This window comes from Pinus tabuliformis, chromosome 4_2 (assembly GCF_031772625.1).
Source record: "Pinus tabuliformis cultivar Carrire ecotype Pingquan chromosome 4_2, CPIR1, whole genome shotgun sequence".
Classification (NCBI taxonomy): Eukaryota; Viridiplantae; Streptophyta; class Pinopsida; order Pinales; family Pinaceae; genus Pinus; species Pinus tabuliformis.
Window position 1 is genome coordinate 202,410,565 of NC_142304.1, and position 16,508 is coordinate 202,427,072.

Genomic DNA, 16,508 nt, shown 5'->3' on the forward strand with positions numbered 1-16,508 from the left:
TACTTTCTGTACTATAAATATTGTGTGCAATTTGTTATTTAGGCCACAATCTATGGTAACCAAATAGTTTAATCTTGGTTATTCCATGTTTTGAATTTCATGCTTAGAGATAGAGAATAAAATCTGACCAAACTATTTAATCTTGGCAGATAAGTAGATAGGCAGAGGAAATAAAAAGAGCTCAACAGTTTAATCTGAGCCTTTGGATGTAATAAAGATAGACTTAGACAGATTTTTATTGTAAAAGAAAGAAAAATGTTTGATAAGGGTTTGCCAGCTTAAGTGCACCCTAATAAAGAGTATAAAAATGGTAGGATGAGTAGATGGGTAAGTAGTTGCATGGTTGCAGAATTATGATGAATGATTAGCTAAGATCATATCATTTACTTTCATCATCAAGTTGCTATTGTATGGATGATAATTGAGCAGTTACATAAAGTCAAGTGATTAATTTCCCCATTCGTTTTACCCTTAAGTTTACTAATTTCCCATAAGCAAAGGCAAAAGTACCTAAAACCTAAGTCAATGGGGCTTAGAGCATTTCTCTGACTTCTGGAGGGACTGGACCCTCGGTGCAATAACTTATAAGGTCTAAGTACTAAAGCCCCCTCACCAACATTCACCCCCTCCATAATTCATTCATTTCATATAAAAAATCCCTTTTCCTAAGGTGAAATCACCATTTGCCTAGGGGAAGTAATTACCCCCATATAAAACCCCTTTTTTCCACAAAAACCCATAAAAATACGTTTAGACTAAGTTATAATGTTTAATTAGCCTAAGTTGTAATGTTTAAATGCGAAAGTGTGAATAAATTTCAAATGCATTATACTTAGCGCAAAATCCATGGTTCCACTTCATTTCATATCAACTTCTAATTTTAATTATATTTATTAAATCCCAAAAACACCCCTTTTTCGTATATTTTTATTAAAACTCATATGTTAATATCCCACCCCAAGGTGAAATATAAACCTTATTAATAAACTTATTAAAGGGATTAATTAAGCCGATCAACAGCTAATTAATAACCCTGACCCACTGCCGAGTTAAAGAGATTAATTAATCAATCAGTGATTAATTAATAATTTGTCCTCGCCAATCAAATCACTCCCGACGTCATTAAGCCTCCCTAATCTGCAGTTAATTAATCCTTCTGCTCATTAAAACCCCGTTGGGCCCCTCCATTAAATCTCCGATCAAATCATCGCCCTGATCACCATGCGATTTGACCCCTTCAGATCCAACGGTCGACACTCATATCGAGCGGCCTCCGAAGGCCAACCTTTACCCGCCCGATGTAAGTTGTTTTACTATTCACCTCGCCGCTACGTGGCGCCCGATGAATGGCATGGGCGACCTCTCCCCAAAACCCCTTTATCCCAAAAGCGGTGTGATAGATTCCGCTTACCACCTCTGCTACATGCCAAAACGTCACATCCCCCATTGGTGCCAACTGTCCTTTTCCCAATGTACCCGCTAAAGTCATTAACTTTACGAATAAAATCGAAAAACTTATAGTTTTTTTGTTTTATCGTGAAAAAGAACATTCTGACCTCCATGCAAGCAAAAAAGTACGTGCAACTGTCAACCTGCTACCAACCATCAACTTACTAAACCTGCTGAAATTCTTGACCACCTTTCAACTACGTGCGCTTCCTGTAAATAGCGCACGGTCACCATTACTCCGTTCAAAAGATGAAACCAGGTATTTGCCCAATTTCACCGAGAAACCCTATTTTCTTGCCAAACCTGAACTAAATTGCTTTAAATACTAAGTAATTTAGTAAGATAAGCTTCCTGGTGGTTCTAAAATACTCCGAAATAGACCAATTTTTCCCAATCTCACTAAAACCATTTGCTCCCATCCTTGAATCCACAAGAACCAAGGATAGATGCCCCAATAGCACTAAATGTAATGCCAATTACGACTCCTCACAGGGATTTAGACCATCTCCCACTTGCAGACAAAAATTTCTAGATTAAAGATACTTCCGTCCGAAAATCCCCTTTGAAACTATTTTGCAAGTATAGAGACCAGTACCTAAACCATGCAAACTCCATTGGACTTTGGGAATCAGGTTTACCCAAGTACCAGTTCCCCAGAGTTCATATCTTCCCAGAGATTGTACATTACTACCACATGAACTATGATCCCATCCAAAGGACAGTAAGAACACTTGACCGGTCTGTTCTGTTCACCATCATTGCTAAATCTATTAACGAAATGCTACAATTACAACCAAGCCAAAGCCTGACTCCTCTTTCCATTGGAGATATGCTGAATATATACCCTACACTCACCTCAATCAGACTTGCTCAGTTATACCAAACCTTCATTAGAGAAGAACAATACACCCCAAAGGACTCTCCCCCTTACCTGTGGACTATATTCTCCAACCTTGGTCGAGATATCATAGACATGATATCCAATGTGCTAGGCTACACCACAAGTGAATTTGTTGATGAAATCATAATATCCTTTATGTCCATCTACTGTCCTGGGAAACCACCAGCCATCATGTTTGATTATGCTAAGTTCATTGCTGTTAAAATGCATGATCAATTCACGAGACTGGAAAATGAAAGAGTGTTTAAATATTCCTCAGTCCTATATCATTTATTCTTGTATTATCAAGCTGATAGATTTCCAATCACCCTCCAAAAGCTTGATACTAGAGGCAACCCTAGATCAGTGATCTTCTGGACTTCATTAATCCATCAATTTGACTCTTAATATTCTTATACTGATTTCATAGATCTCTTTGTGTACCCTGTGATACCTATGCCACTAGGAATCCCTCCCCCCAGAATTAGTGCAGACATCAGGAGGGTCCTACAGTTGTCAAAGCAATATAAAGTGGGGGATTGGTACTTGTACCAAACCACACTGAAATCAGAATCTATGGATGTGAGCTGGCTCCCTACAAACTGCCTAGATACCTCCCTATGAGATTGTTTGCTCTAGAGTACTACAGGCAAATGATCAATTCAGATGAGGTGCATTTTGTGAAAGCCAAGAAGAAAGATCAACTTAGGATAAAGGATCAACTTGGCCCATTTATATGTAATAGTAGGGAGGCAGGGAAGGAAGCAAATGAAATCCTCCAAAGATTGAGATTGAAACAAAGTTTTATATGGAATTATGACCCTTTATATTTCATTTGTAATAGGAGATAGAAGAATAATTTATCTCCTTACATCCACCATATAATCGCTAAAATTGAACAATATGCTAATCATTTTGATTGGGTGGAAAACACTTTGATAGATCGAGATAGCATAGAGGTTGTTTTTGACAATGTATTGATAGATTTAGATAGGAAACTTGATGAGAATTAATTTGTACAGGTTCCAGGAGAGTCTTAGCCTTAGAGGCAATCACAGGGACATAGTGGGTAGATAGCAGAAGCAGGACCATCAAAGCAACTAGGTCCATCAGGGCAATCAGAGCAGCCAGAGGAATTAGAACAGCCTGAAATTTCAGAGGAACTTGCTCAACTAGAACAAATCATGAGCAAACCTCCTATTTTACAGACTCCGTTAAATGAAGAGAGGAACCTCAAAAGAGATAGAGAGGAGGCCACTCCTTCCAGCGGAACTGTTGCCCAAACCTATGCTAAGAGGCAAATGTTGAATCCATTTTTAGAGCAAGAATATACTGAGGAGACAATAGGAACTTTAGGAGCAGTAAGGACAGAAAGCATGCATACCACTCCTTCAATAAAGACACAAGAACCTTCCACCTCACGGGCTCAAATGTTGGAAAGGCAATAGAGCGTGGAAGTATCCTCCTTCAAGGCTCCTACTGGACAGAGCCAAGATATCAAAGACAAGTATAAAGAAATCATGGCAAGGAATGAAAGACTGAAGGTACAAAGTTATGCACATTACCTGAAAATGGCTCCAACAAACCAAAGAAGGCTAATGTCATCCTTTGACATAAAAGAAGGTAAAATGCAAATGAGTTTTTGAATCCAACCACACAACAACCCAAATCAATGGCTGATTATCTAAAAACAGATTTTTGAGGTATTGGAAAAGGATATCCATCCTATTGACCAAATTGAGTTACATAAGCAAACTGGTGAAATGGTCTACTCCACTTTGAACAACAAAGCAATTGCAACCCACCAACTCCAGAATTCACTAAATAATATATCAGCACAATTCCAGTTTGAGAAGGCCTCTTCTCAAGCCAAAGACACTAGAATAAAGTCCTTAGAGGACTTGGTCATTGAACTGGGACATGATCCCAAGGATGTGAAAGCTACAGAGAAGCTCATCAAGAAGAAAAATGACGACATAGCTGCACTGAAGAAGCAACTTAAAATTCCTCCTCTACATCATCCTCAAACAGATGAAGTGTTGGAAACACAGAAGGAGGAAAAGCTTATGGACTTAGTCGTTAAGCTGAATGAACAATTGAAGGAAATTGAAAAAGAATTAGACAATTTAATACAATCCAAATAGAGAGAGTTGGCCACCACTCCTCAAACTGTAATACCCACAGTTTCCACAGTAGTTCCCTCCACCTTGGCTGCTACCTTGGCATCCACACTTCCACCAGCAATAACTTTGCCAGTAACAAGTACTTCAGCATGCATAGGTACATCGACAAGCACAGGGACACCAAAGGAACAGACTGCTGAGTTGATCAAGGTCATGGAAGAAATGAGTATCCAGGCTTGAGATTAAGAAACTTAGAGAACAAGCGTCAATTTTGGAAACCAATTGTAAACTTACACAAATACAGCAGAAAGAGGAAGCTTAGAAGAACCAAAGGATGGTAGAAAGGATAAAAGTCCTTGAAAAGGACTTAACACTACAAGAGCCATTGGGAGATATGAAAGAAATTCTTTGGGCTAACATCATTGATTCCATCAATGATGTTTGGCCTTCTATTCAGATTATTTTTGAACAAACTGAATTAGTTAAAGTAGCCACAGAAGTAATCCACAAGACAATGGAGGAATTGGGAAATAAACTTGAAGAAGCCAATCAGTTGATCACATTTTTTAACAGCAAAAACAGATATCAACTGGATGAACTGGGAATAGAAGACAAAATAGCAACAATCATAGAAATAAAAAAGTTTCTCACCAAGAGGAACCTTATGCTCAATCTGGAGAAAAGATGTTAGAGCATCCAATCAAACATTGATAGTTTTATGACAAAGTATGGCATCTTAAGAGAAAAAGGACTTTCCAGTCCTCTGGTAATAAATGATAAGTTGATGACCCAAGAAGATTACATTGAAAGATTAAACAAATTGGCTAGAAGCCAAGCTAGTACTTCAGGGGTGAAATCTTTGCCCACTGGAAAGGTACTTTATGATGGTCTTGAGAATCTATTCTACATAGAGCATGAAGTCAAGCACTTGTTCACAAGCAAACCAAATTTTTCCAAGTACACAGAAGCTGATGAGATTTACAGGAAAATGATAAGGATGAAATTACCTGACAGTGAATGGTGGACACAACTGACAGATTTACTATAAAATTACTGCAGTAAATCTACATGGTAAAACATAGCTGCCAGGTAAAACAAGTAAGACAGGATCAAAGTAGAACAGGTAAAGAGTATCAGTAGGTAGAAGATAGAAAGTGATTCCAGCACATAACTACAAAGCAACTGAAAGAGCCAAATCCAAATTACAACAACTAGCACAGTCACAATAAAAGGGACAACTAGAAGACAGTTCTCCATCTGTCTCTATCTTCGTGTTGAAGATATTTTTTGTTTCCTGTAATAATTCTCATATGGTTATGAGATATTTTGTATCAATTTTTGTATAAATACTTCACAAATTGAAGTAATTAGGGTGGATTAAAATACATTTATGTAGACATTTTATTTTTGATCCAAGGAGCTATTGTACTCAAGACTGGACTGGTTTTGCTGGAAATGAAATAAAGCTATCGACATTTCACTGGATTCTTGTGCACAATTGGAACAAATAAGTATTATCTCTTCGTGTTTAAATATTGTTTTCTCTTCATGTTTAAATATTCATATGTGTCTCTTACTAAATCTGAAAAGTAAACAAGGAATAATATCTCAGAATAAGCTTAAATGCTCTCTGTTTTAACAGTTTGCTTTCTATATGTTTTCTACAAAGCTATCTTGGTCTGGGAATTCTTAATAGCTCCCTTACTTCCATAGTTTACCCCCCCTTGGTCCATAGTAAAGGATTCTTCAATGTCGTTTGCTATTGATCATCCTTCCTTTCTTCATCTTAATCCCGATTAAGGATTCTTCATTGCCCTTTGCCCTGGTTAGGACTACTTCATCCATTTAAACTTGCATATTTGCTTTCGCTGTGCTAGCTTGCCTTGTGGACTCTTACCTTAGTGATAGATCAGATCCAGTTAAGCCTTTCTTGATTAACTCCATAGCCCAATAGCCTAAATACTTGCTCTTCCCATCTGTTTTCTTAATTCCACCACCCAGTCAAAATAAAACAATCCTGAACGCTAAAGAACTAGCCTGAAATCTTATTCAAAACAAATTTAAATCATAAAGAGAGAGCCCTCTCTGGACTTAGGTTGGCTAGAACCTGAGTCTAAAAGATTAGGTTTGTGGTTACCTCAGACTATTCCTTCTTTGATAACTTCTAAGGAAAAAATCTGAGTGATAACATCTTCAAGGGACTTCTTGAAGTCTTTGAATTCTTTCTCTAAGTTTTCCATTTTATCCAGAGTGTTAGCCATAGTTTGAGCTTGGGTATCGACTATACACTAGCCCTGGTCAAAATTTAAGCTTACTTAAGAGTAGAATGGTTGGAAAGAGGGCGAGCTTAGGATTCTATTGATGTGGGTCACTTGAAGTCATTCCTAGAAAGAAATTGGGACTGTGTGAATATTGGGAGGCTTACATGCGAATGGTACCACTACGATCAAATCGTCATGCTAAATCTTGTGGGCTAAGTCTCGTGCAAGTGCCAATGGTGAGCTCGATTTTTTTTTTCCTTAAATGACGAAAGGATTTTTACTCCTAGCTGATCAATATCCTAGTAGCCGAAATCCAAAATGCGCGATATTGCAAAATGTCTTGCGAAAAATTAGGTTGTAGTAGTAGAAACCCCAAATTCTCGGTACTGCAAAATGCTCCTGTGACAATCTAATCTAGACTGTCGACTAAAACCTTAATTGCACAAAGAATATGATTTGCACTGTGGTGACAAAAACCCCAATTATTGGATCTTATTTAGACGACAATGGAAAATCCCCAACAACTGGGCACTAAGAAACATAGGAGGGAAATTGTCAGATAACCGACGGAGCTATGGTTACAAAGGAGTATCAGGTGCTACAAAATGTGACATACACAGGGGTTCAACAATAGTACTTGATCGAATCTTTCAGAGCACTAAGTAAGGAGGATCGACCATACCCTTAGCCGTACTACTTGATTACCCTTTGTACGTGCTAATAATCTCCCTGAGTGTTGTTCTTATTGTACTATAGCAACAAGATGATCAACGAATTTCTAGGGTTGGGTTTCAGGTTAACCTAGGGAGGGATTCTGATATACCCAAACATACATGGAAGTGTAGTTTGTGCACAGTTCTGGCTAATGTGCTACTACTCGAAGGGTACCACAAGGGTTACATGGGAGTCCAACAAGCATGACCACTTCTTGTAGTTCTTGCATGCATGCTTCCCCACATTTGCAGGTTTATGAGTTCAATGACATATCCTATGATTTAAAGACATTAGAACACGTCTCTAGCCTAAAAAAATTTCTGCTAAAATTGGAGGTGCAGCTGGGCCAGGAAAGCGCTCAGATACCACTTGTTATGCACTTGACCTGCAAAGAATATCATAATGCTAGAAATACAAGAACAATATTGCCAGAAACACAAAAATAACACATGAATTGGGACAAGATACAAAGATATTATATTATTTAGAAGCATAATGCAATGTTCACTTTCCTCTTCGAGGTGGCAACCTCTAGCAGAGCAAAATTCAATTATAATAAATCTCGACGAGACTTCCCTAACTACTCATGGTCCCTTACGCAATACGCGTTAACCACCTTATTTATTAACTATGGATCGTTTATAAATAATTGTAGTCCCTTTTCTATATTGTAGGTCAACCACTTACAATCATTATTAATGCAGATAACTGCTTATGGATTTGATTGAATCAACTAACTAATTATGACTTTGACGAGGCCCCTTGGGCTTATTACATAAATAAAGGGGTTAGGGTTGGGCCCTAACAATAATCATCCCTTATATGATATATTTTCAAAGAAAATGACTTGCTTTATTTCAAAAGGAGTGTTGTTTCGAGCAACAACATAATCAAAAGGACCATGAGAAGGATACCAAGAAGAACCATTAAGCATGTCTAGAGGAACCAAGTAGAGAGCATTGTAGATATAGAGGATGATATTGTAGATATAGAAGCCTCTACCAAAAAGAATAGAAGGAGATGATCAACATATGACCAAACTCTTCCATACCAAGATATGAGTCAAGAATACCATTGTGGATCCTCTATTTGACTATGGTTCACCAATCAACCTCATATCACATAACATGGTAAGTAAGTTTGGATTGAGAATTTAAGATCATCCTCACCCATATCCAATAGGATGGGTGACTAAATATGTAGAAATCAAGGCACTAAGCAATATAAGATCGATTTTTTTTTTTCTAGCCAAGCAGTGTCATAATCTGAACGTTTCTCTAATTTTAGCCAAATGCTTCTATAAATTGATTAATATAGACATACTTTATTTATGTTAACTATTTGATTAACCATCCAACCATGCCCAACACATAATCAAACACCAAAGGTTATTTTATATTGGGTTTCAACCAACAACACCTATGAACATTACTTATATAGAACCTACTATGATAAACATTTTTGTCTCTACCCATAAAGAAATCAACAAAGCCACAAACTTCATCAAGCACATTTTGAATTCTTAACATCAAGTTAAAGATATTCTACGACACACTTCAACGAAGAATAAATGATGGCATAAGAAACACTATGGCCCACACAACCTTCATAGTTGAGGATAAAGTATGGATTCACATTAAAAGAGATGGCCTAAAAGGTCTACATCAAAAATATTAGGGCAATATGATATGGTATGTGCACCATCTTTGAGTATTGTATGCAATAACACATTCAAGCTTGATTTGCCTGCATACCTCAACCTACATCAAATTTTCTATGTTGAGCTCATATGACCTTACAATCCACCTCACCTTAAGCATAACACAACACATCTAGATCCCCTAGTTGAAATTGATCCTAAGTTCAACAACCAACAAGTTCCTTTAACTAAATTATTGACTAAAAAATTTATAGTTGCAACAAGGCTATACAACTCTATTGTATTATCCAAGCATATTAGTTTCCTACATAAATAAAGTGCTTCACACTTGAGTAAGTGCCAAAAAGTTTTCTAAGTAGATAACACTAAGTTTTTATATTACAACATCGATTCTGCTACTTTAAATATCAACAATTCCACCTTTAAAATAATGGGGGGCCATCACCCTCCCCAGTCTGTGCCTTAAAACCATACTAACATGTAACATTCCCTTCTCAACCTTTAGTGTGATCATAAATATACGTTTAAGAATTATCACGATACTTTGAATCCTATCCCTCAATGCATTCACACCCATTGGTGCAACTATCATACATTAATATATGATCCTTAGTACTTACAACACTTCTTAGATATCAACACTCACCCAAAAGTGCCTCGTCAACTTCAAATGGTAAGACATGTCAACACAATCTTACCATTTAGGATCCCAATGCACCCTCCATTCAAAATGATCTACAAAGTTAACTAAATATTCACTAATTTCAATTATTAACTTACTAACTTTACAATTCTTCATTAAACAACATTCTTATCTACTAACTTATATTTGTAAATTGGAATCTTATCCCATTGTATATCCATTAACATTATAGAGAGAAATCATCACATTGTGTAACCATTTGGACATTGTAATCATCCAAGACATCCAAGGTTTGAGGATTGTGTTCACAATTTCTATGCCACAAGCCTTTCTCACATCTCTTTGATCTGCTAAATTGCACTATTGAACTAATCTTTTGATTGCGATTTTTTTATTTTTATTTTTTATTTTTTCTATTTTCAGATGTTTTTCCTTAGTTGCATAAGAGTTAATTTCACGGAAGCAAATTGCTTTTGCTCTGCTCGTACTCCCACTGTATGCATCTCGACACCTTTGTTTAAGCACAATCCAACTTCCTGCCAGTGTCCTGAGACCTTGGTGTCGGTTGCGAGGTAATTTCGAATGGGTTTAATTAAAATTTGCACAAGCAACATGTTACTTTACCCACTACAGCGTTCAAAACATTGAAATATAATGGCAACCCTTCTTTTACTGGTTAAACCAAGCTGAGGAGATGGTATTTGCAGTCAAGGGTTTTAATGTAGAAATCACAGGGGCAGTGTTATACCATAGATGTTGTGGGAAGCAGAGGCGGCAGCGAGTGCTCTTTTGGTTTCTTGGGTTTGTGTTTCACATCCACCACGAGAAAGTTTTCGTCAAAACTAACCATACGACGACTAAAGCCAAAGGCAGAGCCAAGGCCAGGACTGATTACCCTCCACCTCAACAAACGCTGATTGAGAATCGCAACTTTCGTGCTCCGGATATGGAGATTAACATGGACAGGGACACGGACATAGGCAGAAATATCAGATTGCTGTGTAAGGATGGCCAATTGAAAGAGGCACTCCACCTGTTAAGATTTATGAGCCGACCTGATTTTTCAACATATTCTTCACTCTTGCATGCCTGTCTTAAATCAAAGGCTCTTCCAGAGGCCAAATTAATCCATGCCCACATGATGATGATAGGCACAAGATTTCAGGCAGAGGTCATTACGGCAAGCAGACTTGTGAGCGTGTATGCCAAGTGCGGGAATCTGGTGAATGCTCGGCGAGCTTTAGCTGAAATTCATCAACCAAATGCAATCTCGTGGAATGCCATGATTGCTGCTTATTCCAGGCATGGTCATGATGAGGAATCCTTGACATTGTTCTGCCAAATGCAGCAAACATGCGTTTCCCCTGATCACTTTACCCTAGCCACTGTACTACCAGTATGTGGCAACTTGGAAGCTTTAAAATGGGGTAAGGAGATCCATGAAGCTGCCATTCGAAGTAGCTTTCAATCTGATGTCTTTGTGGGGAGTGCTCTTGTAGACATGTATGTCAAATGTTACTATTTGGAGGATGCACGTAAAGTGTTTGACAAAATGCCTGTAAGAGATGTCGTTTCTTGGAATGCAATGATGGCAGGATATGCTCAGAATGGGCACGTCCATGAGGCCCTAAAGCTTTTTGAGGAAATGCCCGAGCAGAATGTCGTATCGTGGAATGTGATGATTGCTGGATATGCACAGAATGGGCATGTCGATGAGGCATTGGAGCTGTTTCAAACAATGCCGAAGCGAGACATTGTTTCCTGGACTACAATGCTTACAGGATTTGTACAAAGCGGGCGTGTTGATGAAGCCGTAGAACACTTTGAGAAAATGCCTGAACGAAATGTGGTCTCATGGAGCACGATGATTGCAGGTTATGCACAGAATGGACATGCAGGCGAGGGCATGGAACTTTTCAAACAAATGTTATTAGCAGGTGTGAAGCCAAACCCAATTACCTTTTCTGGGGTTCTCCCAGCATGTGGCAACTTGTCAGTTCTGAAAAATGGTAAACAGGTACACGAAGACATAATTAGGAGAGGGTTTGAGTCTAATATCTTTCTCAGAAATGGCCTTATAGACATGTATGCCAAATGTGGAAGGATAGAGGACGCACGAAAGGTTTTTGACAAGATGAGTACACGAAATGTGGTGTCATGGACTGCAATGATTGTTGGATATGCCATGCACGGGTTTGGCACTCAGGCCCTCCAAGCGTTTGAACAGATGCAAAACTCTGGCATAAAGCCAAATAATGTCACATTAATCGGTGTTCTCTCTGCGTGCTGCCATGCAGGCCTAGTGAATGATGGTTGGCAATATTTTAATGGCATGAGTGAAGTTTATAACATCACTCCTACAGTGGAGCACTATTGTTGCATGGTTGACATTCTTGGCCGTGCAGGGCACCTGGATGCAGCACAGAACTTTATCACTAAAATGCCTATGCAGCCTGATGCTGCTGTGTGGAGGACTTTGCTTGGTGCTTGTAGGCTCCATGCTGATATTACGCTAGCAGAACATGTGGTACAATACCTTATTGAGTTGGACTCAAAAAATGCTGCCCATTATGTGTTACTGTCAAACATCTATGCATCATCTGGTAGATGGGATGATGCAGAAAAGGTGCGGAAATTGATGAAAGACAGAAGAATAGAAAAGGTGCCAGGATGCAGTTGGATTGATGTCAAGAATAGAACATATACTTTCCTTGTGGGAGACAGATCACACCCAGAAACACCCAAAATCTATGCAGTGTTGGGGACATTGTCTGCACAGATAAAGGAGGCAGGGTATGTGCCTGATACTGACTTTGTGCTTCATGATGTGGAGGAAGAACAAAAGGAACACATTATACATTATCATAGCGAGAAGTTGGCCATTGCATTTGGTCTAATCTCCATACCTGCAGGGATGCCTATTCGGATTGTTAAGAATCTTAGAGTGTGTGGAGACTGCCACAGTGCTATTAAGTTCATCTCTAAAATTGTAGAACGTGAGATTACTGTGAGGGATGCCAACCGTTTCCATCATTTTAAGGACGGCCAATGTTCTTGCGGCAATTATTGGTGATGATGAGAGAATAGTCAATTGCATCTTAAAATTATCAGTTCTCTTTAGATTGATAGGCCATGACTAGAAAGAAACCAACATTTTGATTACGAGTAACAATATGATATTAACTCTGCCGAGACTTCTTTTTTTTTTCATTAAAACTTCAAAGAAGAGCTAATCAAACACTGCTTGCAGCCCAGATGAGTATATTGATATTCTGCTTTTATGAAACAATTTGGAAGGCACAATTCAAGTGACTAACTGAAATAGTTCTAGAACTGCAAAAAAGATAAGAGAATGACTTCTAAAACTCACATCATTTAGTTGATAGCAGCCTTAAATAACACAAGATCTGAACAACAAAATATATTTAGCTTATCAATTATGTAAAGCAGTGCTATGAACATCTCAATAACATCCCGATTTTATTTTGAAATCACGATTTTTTGGCGTAGCCGATGTTCGCTGATTTTTACCGATGTTTTGATGGTTTTATTTTGAAATCACGATTTTTTGGCGTAGCCGATGTTCGCTGATTTTTACCGATGTTTTGATGGTATCTTGATTTTGCCCATGTTTGCCAATATTTGCCATTTTTTTTTACCGATATTTCCTTTTTTACATTTTTGGGTTTTCTGAACACTTATCAATTTTATCCCAATACCAATGTTCACAACATTGATATAAAGTAACCACTAATTGGAGCATTCTTCATAGGCCCATTAGTCTTTTAGAAACCTCCAGCCAATTTGATATTGTAAAGGCACCTTATAGATTGGTGTTAATGGAAATGTGAAGTTGTCAAGATATCTTGTACTTGCTCGGTCATAACATGGTGACACCTTTTGAATGCCACACATGCTTCCATGAATTGACGACAGGAAATGCCTGGACCATGGAATATCCTCCTTACTTCGGCATCCGTCCCTTCCAGTTCAGCTGTCAATGAACAACCTCACAAAATCTTCTGTATAAAGTTCATCCTTAGTTTGTTATTTCAATGCAGCCTGGCCAATGGCAATCTTCTGCAGTAACGATGATGACTAGAAAATTAGTCACACATAATTGTATGCGTCATCTCCTTCAACCATGATTCTACAATGGAAGGCTCCAGACTCTATTGTAAGTATTCCGATAGATCTCTGGTTTTCTCTGCTATGGGAGTCTTACATCAAATAACTTTGGGAAATATTATGCCATTGCCAAGATACAGGTTAACTCTTATTATAAAAATGCATTTCAAACTACTGACTCTAAGGTCCAGTTAAAGACTATTGCAGTGATCCAGTGTGAATGATTGACACATTTCAGATATTAGACATGCACGAAACTGCTTTGATTGCAGGGACCCCATAAGGAATGCGTTTAAATTAAAAATCCTAGATTTTAATAACAACCGTTGCTTTTACCCAATAAGTGTTGCAGATCATGCGAAGGTGATGCTGAATAATGGCAACGATACCTGAGAGATTTCAAAATTCAATATGTAGTATTCTCCAGCGTTAAGCTCCATTATAGCTTTTCTCATCTGTAGAAGTAGAAAGGGATAGACTATAGTGACATGAGGAGATCTCATACCTAGAGGAATTAAATGACAGAAGACTTAAAAAGGACACCAAAAGCAAATAAATCGGAGGGTCAAACAAGCTTCAAAAATAAGGATCAATAGTACCAAACTCAGCGCTCAGTGGAACATAATAAAACTGAACCCCTTTACTTGTATTCCGCATCCCCTTATATAAGTGCGTTGAAATGGAGATCCCAAGAATGTCCGTTGCCTATGAAATATGAAAGACGTTGTCTCCTAATTCCTGATCTTTTACACAATAGGATCTCCATGAATCTTGAAAAAGTGGCAATCAGGGAGTACATGTACCACTGTCCATATCATCCCTTAGGAGGGTAGTGTTGTGTGGGTTCATGTTGTGCTTTGTGTGGGTCCTTTTTGAGTCTTCTGTCATTTAATGTTTTGTGTTGATCCTTTCTGAGTCTTCTGTCATTTAATGTTTTGGGTTGGTTCATCTGCTTTTCCTATCTAATTATTATACACAAGAGGGAAAACTAACCCACTTCCCACAGATTAAACACTGCCTATCACACACTGCAAAGACAAAATAAAATAAAATAAATGATTGACATCAAGTATTAAATAAAACAAATTTTGCTAAATATTTTTTTTCCTTGTTACAACTCACTGCAAAATATAACAATAATGTGAGAAAAATAAATTAACTACTCACTGCAAAATATAACAATAATGTGAGAAAAATAAATTAACTACTTATGGCAAAATAGAATCATAATGTGAGAAAAATAAATTAACTACTTACTGTAAAATAGAACAATATAGAACAATAATATGAGAAAAATAAATTAATATATCATAAATATATATGTAGTAAACAATAAAGTATGAATATGGATACTTTGTAAGAGACCTAAAGGCAAATTAGAATGGAGTTTCCATAAAGTAAGCTATATTTTAAAGAATATTATGAGCAAAATTATAGGTTATCCAAATTTGGAATCTGGTAAATTGATTTTATGACTAAGTCAAGTTTAAGAAGTACTACTTTAACAACATTAATACTTGTGATTTTATTATTTTTTAATAAAATTGATATACTTTTATAAATATGATTTTCTAGTAAATATTTTGAAACATAATTTTAGAAATATAGATTAGTTAATAATACAGTACACTCTTAAGACACTTATTGTAGAATCATTGATTTAAATATGGAGTAGTAACATATGCCATCGAATATATATATATATATATATATATATATATATATATATATAAAGATGCAATTTTTCTAACATATTCTATTTTTACATTTCAGGACTCTAAGCCATGATATATCTTCAAAGCAACAACCACCAAAGTGACTCTATGAAGGAGTCAAATTTACCCAAAATACTCTAACAACATTAATTTATTATTTTATTATTTTTTAATAAAATTGATATATTTTTTTAAATATTATTTTTTAGTAAATATTTTAAGATATAGTTTTGAATGTGTAGATTAATTAATGATAGAGTGCACTCTTAAGGTCTTATTGTAATGTCATTGATTCAAATCTAGAGTAGTTACATATATCACCAACTAAACCAAAAAAAAATATTAATTAGTGATAGAGTGCACTCTTAAGGTCTTATTGTAATGTCATTGATTCAAATTTGGAGTAGTTACATATATCACCAACTAAACCAAAAAAAATATTTTTTAAGACGAGTGTGTAATACATTTTTATTGACCAGCCCAAAAAAATATTTTTTAAGACGAGTGTGTAATACATTTTTATTGAACCTTGGTTTTCATCTTCCAAAAGGTCTCTTCGATTGCTTTTCACTTTCCATTCACATGAATGAGCCAAATTCACATAACCCAAGAGGATTATACTTCCAACATTCCCCCACTGAATCCAAAGGGATGTATATGAGTCCAAGAACAGAGCTAAAATACCAAAGTGTATGACAATCAATGGTTGGATGTGCTCTCTAAAATGGTGGTTTAAAGAAGATCACAGTCCAAATGGGGTAGCAGAACCCAAAGTTTTCTATCGGTGGTGGTTTAACATTTGCCATCAACTCTAGAACTTGGCTCGAAGTAGTCCTTGGAACAATTCCAAATTTGACTAGAAGCTGAAGCATTATGTGAAGTGGAAGTGCTCCCTGATGATGGTTTAAAGATAATCACAAGCTGATGAGATGGGT

At 37.0% G+C, this 16,508-nt stretch overlaps 1 pseudogene; it reads left to right on the forward strand.

Moving 5' to 3' along the window:
- Positions 1–10,424: 10,424 nt before the first annotated feature.
- Positions 10,425–12,803, forward strand: LOC149168822 (putative pentatricopeptide repeat-containing protein At3g13770, mitochondrial pseudogene; annotated as a pseudogene).
- The last annotated feature ends 3,705 nt before the right edge of the window (positions 12,804–16,508 follow it).